General features: G+C 30.7%; 1 protein-coding gene across 7 annotated transcripts in view; it reads left to right on the top strand.

Moving 5' to 3' along the window:
• TRIQK (triple QxxK/R motif containing) overlaps positions 1 to 13,394 on the top strand; it is a 73,018-nt gene that overhangs the window by 41,070 nt on the left and 18,554 nt on the right. The gene's annotated exons all lie outside the window — the stretch shown is intronic.

Genomic DNA, 13,394 nt, shown 5'->3' with positions numbered 1-13,394 from the left:
GATTTATTCATCATATGTGATTATAACTTTGTACCCTTTGACCTATGTGTACCTATTGCCCCCTCCCTTACCTCTAGTAAGCACCCCTCTTTCTCCATGTATTTGCCTTTTGTTTTCCTTTCAGGATTCCAAATACAAGATATCATGAAGCATTTTTATTTCTGTGTCTGACTTATTTCACTTACCATAATGCCTTTTGGGTTTATCCATGTTTTTGCAAGTGGCAAGAGATCATTTTTTTAAGGCTGAATGACATTTCATTTTATGTATGTATGTTCATGTGTGCGTGTATATATATATATATATATATATATATATATATATATATATATATATATATATATTTATGTACACACATCCCAGTTTCTATCTTGCAACCTGTCAACCGACACTGAGGTTGTTTCCATATCTTAGCTATTGTTAATAATGCTGCATTGAACATGGAAGAGGAAATATCTCAACAAAGTGCTGATTTCCTTTCTTTTGAGTATATAGTTAGAAGAGGAATTGGTTTTACTTTTAATTTTTTGAGGAATCACTATAATGGCCCCACCAATGGTACAGTTATTTGCTATTCTCCATATTGTCACTATCAATGTTACCTTCAGTTTTTAAAATACTTTTTTATTATATCCATCTTAATAGGAGTAAGACTGTACCTCACTTTTGTTTTATTTGCATTCCCCTGATAACTAGGGTCATTGAGTACATTTTCATGAACCTGTTGGCCATTTTCCTGTCTTTAGAAAAAGGTCTGTTCTGATTCTTTGCCCATTTTTAAGTCAGGTTTTTTCACTATTGGGTTGTGTGGGTTACTTACGTATTTTGCATTAACTCTTTCTCAAATATAGGCTTTTCACATATTTTTTCTACCATGCCATAGGTTGCTTTTTCATTGTGTTCATTGTTTTCTATCCTCTGCAGAAACTTTTAAGTTTAAAGTAGTTTTGCTTATCTATTTTTAACTCAGTTTGCACTTTCAGTATTTAATCTGTTTGACTTGGTTTTGTGTGTGGTGTAAGATTAGAAACTAGCTTCCTTATTTTGTAAGTTGATATTTCATTTAAGCAGCATCACTTATTGAAGAGACTATTTTTTTCCCATTGGTCAGTCTTGGCACTCTTGCCAAAGATCACTGGTCCATACTTACATAAAACTGTTCAATTGATCTATATATCTGATTTTATGTTAGTGTCATACTGTTCTGATTACAGTGGCTTTGAAATAGATGTTTGGAATCAGGAAGTGTGATGTCTCCAGCTTTCTTCTTGCTCAAAATTGCTTTGGCTATTCAGAATCTTTAGTGGTTGTATATGAATTTCAGAATTGTTTTTTTCCTATTTCTGTAAGAAATAACATTGAAGTTTTGATGGATATTGCATTCAATCTGTAGGTAGCATGGACATGTCAACAGTATTAATTCTTGCATTCCCTGAATATGAAGTATCTTTCCTTTAATTGCACTTGCTCTAATTTCTTTCATCACTCTTTTATGATTTTTCAGTATACAAGTCTGTTGCTGCTGTGTATTTTCTTCTTTTTGATGCTATTAAAATGAGATTGTTTCCTAAATTTCTGTTCCAGAAAGTTCATTGTCAATGTATAGAAATGCAACTTCAACTAATTTTATTTATGTTGAGTTTATGTCCTGCCACTTTGCTGAATTCATTTACCAGTTCTAACAGTGTTTTTGTAGAGTCTTCAGGGGTTCCATATAAAAGATCATACTACTTGCAGAGACATTTTTACTGTTTCCAATTTGAATGCCTTTGATTTCTTTGCCTTGCCTAATTGCTCTAGATAATAATGTGTTGAATGGAAGTGGTAAGAGTGGGCATCCTGGCTTTGTTTAAGATGTTAGAGGAAAAGTTTCAGTTTTTTTCATCATTGAATATGATGTTGACTATTGGTTTGTCATATATGGCCTTTAGTGTGTTGAGATACATTTTTTCTATGTTTAATTTGTAGAGACTTTTTATCATGAGGTGTTGCTGAATTCCATCAAATACTTTTTCTGCATCTGTTGAAATTATCCTGTGATTTCTATCCTTTATTCTGTTAGTATACTGTATCATATTTACAGCTGCGGCATATGTTGAACTATCCTTGCAATGCAGGGATACATTTTTGGTCATTGTGAATGATCTTCTTAATTGATATTGAAATTTACTTTTATTGAGGATTTTGGAACTGTGTTCATTGGAAATGTTGGCTAGTGGTTTTTATATATTTTTTTATATTTTATTTTCATTTTTTCCTTTGTTTTTTCCTTTGTCTGGCTTAGGTTGTTGGCTTCATAAAATTAATCTGGAAGTGTTCTCTCTTATATTTTTTGGAAACATTTAATAAGGACTGGCATTATTCTTTTTTAAATGTTTGGTAGAATCTGCCTGTAAAGGCCTCTGGTATGGGGACTTTCTTTGTTTCTGGTTACTGATTCAGTCTCCTTATTTGTTATTTCTATGTCTAGGCTTTCTATTTATTTTTAATTGTATCCTTGTTAAACTTCTAGAAATATACCCATGTTTTTAGAAATGTACTGTTTCTTCCAGTTATTCAATTGTTGGCATGTAATTCTTTATCAGAGTCCATTATGATCTTTTTCATTTCTATGGCTTCACCTATATTGTATGCTGTTTCATTTATGTTTGTATTTATTTGAATCCTTTTTCTTTTTTCTTAGTCCTGGTAAGGGTTTGTCAATTTTACCTTTCTAAAAAACTCTTCATTTTGTTAATTTTTAAAAATATTTTGTTACTTGTAGACACAATAACTTTATTTTGTTAGTTTTTTTTTTAATGTGGTGCTGAGGATTGAACTTAGTGCCTCACATGTGCAAGGCAAGCGCTCGATTGGAAGTCACAACTCCAACCCCCTCGTTATTTTTTCCTATTGCATTTCTTCTCTCTATTCCATTTATTTTTCTCTAATTTTTATTATTTTATTTTTTCTTCTAACTTTGTACTTAGTTTACTCTTTTTTCTAATTTCCTGAGATGTAAAGTTAGGGTATATACTTGGGATATTTCTTTTCTTTTAAAATGTTGTTCATTACTATATATATCTGTTAGTACTACTGTCTCAGTTTGTTTTCTATTTGTATAAAATCTGTCTGAGACCTGGTGATACATAAATGAGAGAGAATTTTTAGCTCATTGTTCAGAAAGCTGAAAAGCCGAGAGGATAGTATCCACATCTTATGGCAGCCTTCATGCTCCAGAAGACATAGAAAAAGGTACCACATGGCAAGACAAAACATGGTCAGCTCAGTCTCTCTTCCTCTTCTTATAAAGTCACAGATTCCATTATGTGGGTATATCCTGATGATCCTATGTAATCCCAGTTACCTCCCTTTTGCTCCACCTTCAAATATTATCAACATGAATTTAGGGATTACATTTCCACGTGAGTTTTGGAATTGTCATTCAAACTATTTCAACTACTTTTTCTAGAGCCAATGCATTTTGGTATATTGTGTTTTCATTTCCATTTGTCTAAATTTTTTTTATTGGTTGTTCAAAACATTACATAGTTCTTGATATATCATATTTCACACTTTGATTCAAGTGGGTTATGAACTCCCATTTTTACCCCATATACAGATTGCAGAATCACATCAGTTACACTTCCACTGATTTACATATTGACATACTCATGTCTGTAAAATTTTTACTTATTTCCCTTTTGAGTTTTCTTTGCCTCAATGGATGTTTAATTTTATACATTTGTGAATTTTCCCATTTTTCTTTTCTTTTTATTATTTAATTGATTTTATTTTTTTAAATACACGACAGCGGAATGCATTACAATTCTTATTATACACATAGAGTATAATTTTTTGTATATAAAGTATGTTCATGCCAATTTATGTTTTTATACATGTACTTTTGGGTTTTTTGCATTACAGTTCTTATTACACATATTACCACAATTTTTCATATCTTTGTATATAAAGTAGGTTGACAACCAATTTGTGTCTTCATTCATGTACTTTGGATAATGATGTCCATCACATTCCACCATCCTTGCTAATCCCTTGCCACTTCCCTTTTTTTTGATGTAAAAGGATGAATATTTATTGTTCTAACTTTATTTTTCTTTCTTTTTTTAAAATTTGTTTTATTATTAGTTGTTCAAAACATTACAAAGCTCTTGACATATCATATTTCATACATTTGATTCAAGCGGATTATGAACTCCCATTTTTACCCCGTATACATATTGCAGATTCACATCGGTTACACATCCACGTTTTTACATACTGCCATACTAGTGTATGTTGTATTCTGCTGCCTTTCCTATCCTCTACTATCCCCCCTCCCCTCCCATCTTCTCTCTCTACCCCATCTACTGTAATTCATTTCCTTGCCACTTCCTTTCCCTCCATCCTTCTTCCCATCATTTTGCTTTTCTTATTGATATCTAATTTCATTCCATTATGGCCAAAAAAAAAAGATATTTTGAGTGTTTTCACTCTTCTTAAATTTGTTGAAATTTGTTTTATATCCTAGAATGTGTACTTTTGCTATTGGGTGGAATGTCATATATATATTTTTTTTCTATAGGATTTTTATTTGTTTCCTTCTTGATTTCTGTATGGATGATCTATCAGTTAATGAAGTCTCCTGCTAATATTGTATTGTTTATACTTCCCTCTTCAGTACCATATATGCTGTGATGTTGGGTGCATATGTAGTAGGTCATTCATATCATAGGTTCCATATACGTGGATTCAACTGAGTACAGATAAAAATGTTTGGAAAACCAAACTGCATCTGTAATGAGCATGTACAAACTTTTTTCTTATCAATATACCTGAATAATATAATACAGCATAACATCTATTTACATAGCATTTCTTCATATTAGTTATTATAGGTAATCTAAAGAAGATTTAAAGTATAAGGGAAAACATGTATAAGTTATGTGCAAATACTACACCATTTTATAAAAGGGACTTGAGCATCCATGGATTTTGGCATTGAATTCTTGCAATTCCTGTGAAAATGGAAGCACACCTATATACATTTTTAATTATTGCATCTTCTTGATGAATTGACTCATTTATCATTATGTAATGCCCTTCTTTATTTCTTACATTAGTTTATTTTTATCAAGTATAGCTACCCCTGCCCATTTTTATTTTGTAATTACTGCATATCCTATCCTTTTTTCATGTCTTCATTTTTAGCCTATGTATGTTATTAAATCTAAAATGAGTCTCTTATTGACAATAGGTAATTGAATCCTTTTTTAAAAATCCATTTTGCCATTCAATCTTTTCATAAGTGAGTTCAATCCATGTACATTAAAATAAATATCTGTAGAGAAGGAACTACTATTGACATTTTGTTGTCTCCATGTGTTTTGTGTTTCTTTTGTTGCTCTTTCCCTCTCTTGCTATATTTCTTTGCAATTTAATTATTTTTATAGTGAAATACTTAAGTCTTTATCTTTTTCTCATCTATCATATTTTTTTTTTCCTTGTGGTTACCATGAGGCTAGCGCTACACATAATGGTGTAGTTTAAACTGATAACCACTTAACTTCAATTACATACAAAAATTCTTCACATTTGTCTCCTCAGACTAATTTTTAACCTTGATTTTTGTTCAGAGTATTTTCTGTATAATATTTTTTTATATTAAAGTTTTCTCTTTGAGTTATCATGTAGTCAATTTATTAAAATTCCCTTTGTGCTTGAAAGGCATAGGTATTTTCTAATATTTGGATGCATTAGTACTTATGTTAATTATGGTGTTGCATTTTATTTTGTACTTGTATACTCTAGCTATAATTTTTACAAGAAAGAGAATTATAATATCCTAAAACTGTGAAGCTTTTAATTGTTGTATTTCTTTTTTATTAATTTCTGCTTTATATATTTTGAAGCTAGGTGATTATTGCTTAGCATTTGCAAATTGATACATATATTTATTATATTTCCCCCTTTCCTATTATTATGACCTCTATATTTATAAAGTTCTCATAAAGTTTTTCTTAGAGTTCTTTTTGTTTTATATTAATATTGATAAATCACATTTCTTTAGTATTTTGATCTTTTTATCCTCTTATTTTCATCTTTACTTTAATGTTTACATGATTTTGGTATAGCCTAAAATTCTTTTTAAGCAGTTTTAATTCAATTACATTTATTCTGAATTAAAAAATCTACATTTATCCAATTTTATTTTATATTTCATATTTCTGGTGACTTTTCCTTGCTAATCTTTATTCCAACCTTCTTTCTTGAAAATTTTGATCATTTTTATTCTTTAAATTTTTTAAGTTTTTCTTTCATTTTTTTCTTCCATTTTTTGTTACCTTAATTTTTTTCTGGTATATTTGACTAATATAAAGTGTATTAAGTTTTAAATTCTTAAATTTAGTTTTTCTTTCCTATTTTTCATGTCTTTTTTATTTGTAGCTATGAAATTTAAATATTCCTCATGTCAGAAGATCCTAATTTTTTTCTTCACTCTAGTGATTTACATGGAAGGCATTTAATAAATATTTGCTTAAATATCAATAAAGCAACTTCCCTAATCTCAGATAATTACAATTCTATTTACCTGTTTTAACCTAGTGTTTGTATTAGTCTTGATTGTTCTATCATATCTCTTCAAATGATAAACTTACTGAAATGTTTTATGTATCTTTTTGAAGCCAGTTTTTTCTTGTTATCCCATTGTTTTTCTTTGATTTTACTTCCTTATATCCCCAAGTTCTTGATTTTTTTCTTGTTTGCTAAGTACAAACTAAATTTTGATGTGCTTTAGATTATCTTTTAACTACCTTTTCCCTTGTTAGAAATACCAGGATGCTGGCATGGGTGAGGGGCAGGGTTGTGGCTCAGCTGTAGGCACTCTGGGTTCCATCCTCAGCATCACATAAAAATAAATAAATAAAATAAAGTTATTGTGTCCAACTACAACTAAAAAAAAAAAGAAAAGAAAAAGAAAAACAAACAAAAAAGAAATATGAGGATGCCACAAGGAATTACACATACTTACTCAGAAGTAGTTTGGAAAGGCAAACTTTACTTCTGCAGAAGGGTATGCTACTAAATAAAGTCTGGCAAGCAAGCACACACAGATTGGGTATAACCAGCATTTTATCCCCTGGAGTACCAGGTCCCTCCCCTAGTTCCTCAATGGCTGAGTACTATGGGGTGTACCATCTTCCCAAAAGTTACTTTAGTATTACTGACTTCTATTGAGTTATTTAAAGAAATATACCTTTAGTTGTTTCTACCTCTCTTTGTTCTCCTGTGGTGGGAAAGCTTTCTCGGGGGCTCATGAATTCTGATATGTAGGCAGCTCTTACTTCTTTACCTAAGTTACTATTTCTTTATTGAGAGATTTCTATGTGTGTTGGTTAAGACATTCTATTTCAACGCCTCATTTGTTGAGGGGCTGTTCAGGTACATGAACTTTGGATCTGCCACATCCATAGGGTATGGTATTGTTGTGTACCTTTCCATTCTGCTGCATTTCTCCTCAGAGTGCCTTTCTTAAATCTCAATTTTACATTTAAATACTGTAGTCTTAAAATTGACTTTCTATTTCTCATACCCTCCATGTATAATTTGCTGCTTGTTGGTTAGCATTTTACTGTGACTTTTTGGGAAGTATAGCTATTAGCAATTTGTTGGATTAACTTCCTAGTATCACAATGGCTAGTGTTTGTTTCATTGTACTGTGTTAAATGATGGTGTGGCCCTTATAACGTATGATTGATATCCAGATTTTCTGTATAAATATTAAAAAATTATCATTTGTTTAAATTAACTTTATGTAATTAAAATAAAAAGTTTGCAAGAGATTTTCATTTCTGAGGATTAATTTACCAGTTTACTCTCTGAAGTACAGATATCTCTAATAATATTGAAAAAAATGCTTTTTGCAAATTTTATGTTTAGAGTTAATATCTCCCTTTTTTCTTTTTGGGAACATTGGTATAATTTTGTATGCATGGCTACAAATAAAGGTATACTATTCTGGTGACAATCCACTGAAACCATTTTTTATTGTTTCTAATTTCATAATAATTGTCCTTTTGTTAATTTGATTATTTTTTAATTAGTTACTTTATTGTATTTATAATTGTGTCTATCTTGAAGGTATCAAAATGTATACCATTTATTTATTGACATAACTACTGTGGATTACTATAGTGATCCCTAAGAAAGACTATTAATTTTTGGTTTTGTGGTGAATCTTTTTTTTATATATAATTTGTAATATAGTAACTAAAATTGTGTTCATATGGCAGTTGGGAAATTATGCAACAGATTGTATTGTTCTCTTATATCTAATTCTGATAATATGAGAAAAGTAAGATTCCAAATAGTGTTTTGTTTTATGAAGCTGGGAGGAGGGATTTGAAGCTGTTGATGAGAAATTATTCTAAAAATGTTGAAGGCAATATAAAAGTCTTTACTGTTGATTAGCAAATATGATATTTGTCAGTATCTTTGGCATGCTGTAAATAACTCATCTTCCAATAATTCATTTGAGTAATTAAATTTAGATTGCAAATTTTTCTTTTCAAATATTTTGACTCTTATCTCTCTGCTTTTCTATTGTATCTTAATTGGTGTGGTCTATATAAATGGACAATAAATTATATATCTTTGTTATAGAGATCAGACAGTGAATAGAACTTGGTATTCATCCCAGACAGAATTATGATTGAATGTATTTGCAAGATTAAAGCACTGAATTTACTTTTTTCTAATTAAAGGCAATTAAAGATTTCCAGACACAAATAAAAGACAATGAATTGAGGAATAAGTGTAGGAGCAAGTCCATTTGCAGGTGAAAAGATGTGCCTTTGAAGCAGAACCAGCTGTATTTTCATTGAAAGAATAACAGTTTAGGAAGCTTTTCTGCATGTGCTTGCTTGATAGCATAATGTACTCATAAGCAGCTTATGCAGTATTCAGAAAATAACAGTGCATTAATTTTTAAAGCAGCAAAGGCAGAGGAAGAGCAGTGCTGCCACGTTGATAATGAATGTGGCTAGTATAAAGTTCACGTTGAGAAAGGAAAAAAGTGAGCTTCTGAAAAATGAACATTTATAAAACAATAACCAAATATTCACATGGTAATGAGCTTGGGCAGCAGTATCAACAAAGGGCAAACATGTAGTCTTATTTCTGGGCAAGGGTAAAGAACTGAACAGGAGGGCACGAAAAGCAGTTAAGTAATTTTTTATTAAAATAAGGCAACTTCCAGGTAAAAGCATGTAATAGTTAAAACTATTGCTTTGAATATGTAATAATTTCTGACATAAATAAAGATTTTATATTGAATTAAGTAGAGCATATAAGTTATTGTTTCTTAAAATAATATAAAAGGGGTAGTGATAAATGCAATAGTGAAGTACTGAAATATTTATGAGATTTATTAAATATGTTGTTATATCCATAAACATTAATATATATTTTAGTAATTATATTGTGTACCTACTTAAATATGTGATTCTTTATAGAGATGGTGCTTATGCTTAAGTTAAATATGTTCTAATCATACTTAATATGTAAACAAATGAATTTCTAACACATAATATTCACTGATTAGAATTGTATCTAAAAATGGCTAAATATTTTATTTAAAACAGATACTAAAGATTATCTGCAAACTATATATATATATATATATATATATATATATATATATAAATTATGAATATTAGTGTAACAATCTTTGCTATAAAAATTCTAGGCATAATTGAAAATCTTTTGTATTGGTGTATGATTTTTAATTATGATTTTGCTTTTAGTTGACACTCATAATCCTGTTGAAGACTTAAAGCAGGAAATTCTGTTGATACTGAGTACCATACATTTTCAAGTATATATTTATATTTTAATTTAACAGTAGAATGCAGAGGTAGACTTGTTTAGCTTGGTAAAGTTGTCTGAGTTGGGATCTATACTCATATTACTGAGTGGATCTTAAGTCTTCTGTATCTTCTGTAATTGGAAGAAATCTTATAGGTAATTTTTTAGTGTATGGTAAAAATGATTAAAGTGATCTCAGGGAAAAGTGTCCAAGTCTTTTCTATTCCTCCAGTTCTCGTGAGTCCTGGCAAAATTGATTCTCCACTTTCTTCCTTGCTCTCTCAGTTTTATTTTATTCAAAGTTCAATTTCTGTTACTTAACAATGGAAATAATTCAGCAGAATCTAAAAGATATCTCCAGGATCCTCAGCAAGTACCTAGGTGCATATCTGAACCAAACTTGAACTGGTGTCCTCTAAGTCTACAATTGCAAGTGATATTCACTTTCTTTTGGAGGAGTGGTGCGAGGACAGGGGTGCTATGCCAATCTAACCTTAAAAGAAGAGGAAGAATTTTTTTTTAATTTGATAATGGTGATTTTGTAGGGAACAAGAACAAGAATGTAGGTTCAGGCTACCATTCTCAGTTCTCTAGCTCATCACAACAGTTTTAATTTGTGACCTCCCTCTTCCAATACTTTATTCTAGATCCTCTCCCTAATAATCATCTTCGTCTGCTTAAGTCTTTGAGTTTAGAATGTATCTTTATCTTCATTTCTGAAACTCTAAGCTCTTGGTGATTACTCTGGTTATAAAGCCAAATGGAAATATCATTAAATTTAAGATTGGTTATAGTAGTTAACCCCAGGAGTTCCCTCACATCTCCCCATGTTCCTTTTGATATTTACTATATATTAACAAGACAATTTATCCTTGATAACAAGCATACATTGTCCTAGCCAACACTGTTTTTTTTTTAAATTTTCCCTGTTTACCCATAAGCATTAAAAATCCAAAACTTCCTATTGAGGAAAACTAGTATTGTGCCTTCTCTTACCTCTCTTCTAGATAAACTGCACAACAAAATATACCACTCACAATTTGAGTGGGATTTCCCTTTTTCATTGTACTTTAGGGTCATCTCCAAGGTTAGCAATAATACCATAGCAGTCTATATCCAATCGCTGTCAAAACATTATAAAGAGCTATCTGTAAACTTTTTTTTAAAAAAATATTACAGTCATGTACCCAATTTTATGTTTTTTTTAAATCTAGATAACCCTCAGTTCATAACTAGTAGCTTAAATCTGATAATCTCATGACCAAGTAGTCATCTCCAGCAGTTTGGTAGGAATCTAGGAGTTTTTTCTTAACAGCCATACTTACTGAAGAAGGTATGGCAGTGTTCCAAAACCTTAAAGACTTTTTCACTTCTTTTTTATTGGGATCCACTAAAGACTTATTTCTATGTCTCAGCTAAAAAGTCTTCAGACTCCATTGACTCTGCCATTTCATAAACTCCAAGAGGTATAGTAGATTATCTGGCAATCTATTGAATAATTTTTTATTGACCCGTGCTTTTCACTATAAAGCTATAGCTTTTCAGGCCAACACACAAAAACTGTGCATTATAGATTTTTTTAAATAATAATAATGAACAACCATGTATCAGTCATAAAACATACACTATTAGCTTAGAAGCTATTTGTATGCCTCTTCCCTATTGCAACAACACTCCATACCTTTGAGAAACAACCATGATCTTGATTTTTTTAAGTCTCTTTTGTGATCATGCTACCTAAATATGTGAAAAAAATATTGTTTAGTTTTTGAGTTTATATTAATAAAATCACAATGTATATAATATATATTTTGCTTCATATCATGTTTTTGAGTTTTATTCTTATTAATGAATGTTGGTATACTTTACTTAATTTTAGTTCTTTTTAGTATTCCCTTGTTTGTATATACTGGTATTTTTCTACCTGTTCTGGTTTTAGGTAAATTAGATTATTCTCAATTTCTTGACTTTTTTTTCTATGTATCCTGTTATGAGCAATGCTACTGTGAATATTTTTATACATGTCTGCTTATCAGTTTACATGTACCGGAGTTCCTCTATAATGTTCACTTAGTAGAAGAATGTTGGGTCATAGATATGGATGCATACCATTATCAAATAATTCTAGTGTGGTTTTTTTTTTGGTTGTTGTTGTTTTTGTTTTTTTAAGAAGTTGTATCTATGCCACTTTCAAGTGGTAAATGGATGGCAGAGTATGGCAGGTTTACTTCTGGGAGACAATCCTGACGTACTTTACATCAGTGAACTTCCATGAATCACATTTATGTGGCAAATCTCCGAGGAGGTTCATACTTCTCCCTCTTATGTATATATCTGAAGAGGCTTCTCAGCACTTTCAAAGTCCTCCCCAAAGCTTATTTCATATCCTTGTTTTTTGATATGTTGTATAGTACTGAAGCCATTAATATCTCTGGGATTCAGATTGAACACCAAGATGTACAGTTGATCTACTTCTGCTATAGGACTATAAGTATACAACTATGTCTTCCATTAAAGAAAAGCAGCCTCTTACAGTTGCTGTGATTACAATGTAGAAAAATACATTAGCTTAATTAAATATATAGTTATGACCCATGATAAGAAATTTGTTATTATGCTACAGTTAAGAAAATGCTACAAGATTTTCATGATCAACTAGTCATGAATAGGTCTGTGAAAATAGGGTGACTGTGTATTTAAAGTTTTATTGATATAGTCAATCTCTAAAATTTCTTCTGGAGTATGCATTGTCTTTGAGATCATTCTAGTAAGAAGGGGGAATATTATTGGTATTTCAGCCTTACTCTTAAAATAGCTTTTATATTCTACATCAGAAAACCAAGCTGGAAATTTTATTTCCCAGGCCATCATTTGACTCTCTGCATTCAGAAATTAGAAAATGAACACAAGAGTCTGTTCTGTTCTGAGTCTGACATTAGGAAATATTTATTTTTAATTATCTGGCCTGTTAAACTCTCTTCCCCTTTATGTTAGTGTCTTTTGAAACTAAACTTCAATGGTCTCAGTGTTTGGAATTGCTTCTAACATATAGATTTGCCCTCTAACTTCATTCAAATATTTGTTCAAGTGACATCCCTGACTATCCTATCAGAAACAGTAGATATCTCCTCTTTATTGTCTACCTTATGTCTACCCTTGCTCTGTTTTTCTTTTTTCGTGCTTTTTATCACATGACAAATTATCATCTATCTACTGTTCACCCTTTTTTCCTGCTTAATACTATTTTTTTATTTGTTCTAATTAGTTATACATGGCAGTAGAATGAATTTTGACACATCATACATAAATGGATTCTAACTTCTCATTCTGATTGTACATGATATAGAGTTACACCAGTCGAATAATCATATATGCACATAGGGTAATATGTCCGATTCATTCTACTATCCTTCCTAACCCTATACCCTCTCCCTTCCTTTAATTCCCCTCTTTCCATTCACTTTTTATTTCAAAACTACCAGACTATAATAAGTACACACATCATAGTCTGGTAGTTTTGTAAGCAAGGACATCACTATCTTGCCTGA

This window comes from Spermophilus citellus (genome assembly GCF_964194105.1).
Source record: "Spermophilus citellus genome assembly, chromosome: 14".
NCBI lineage: Eukaryota > Metazoa > Chordata > Mammalia > Rodentia > Sciuridae > Spermophilus > Spermophilus citellus.
Note: the sequence above shows the minus strand (reverse complement) of the source record. Positions and strands in the feature narration are given on the sequence as shown.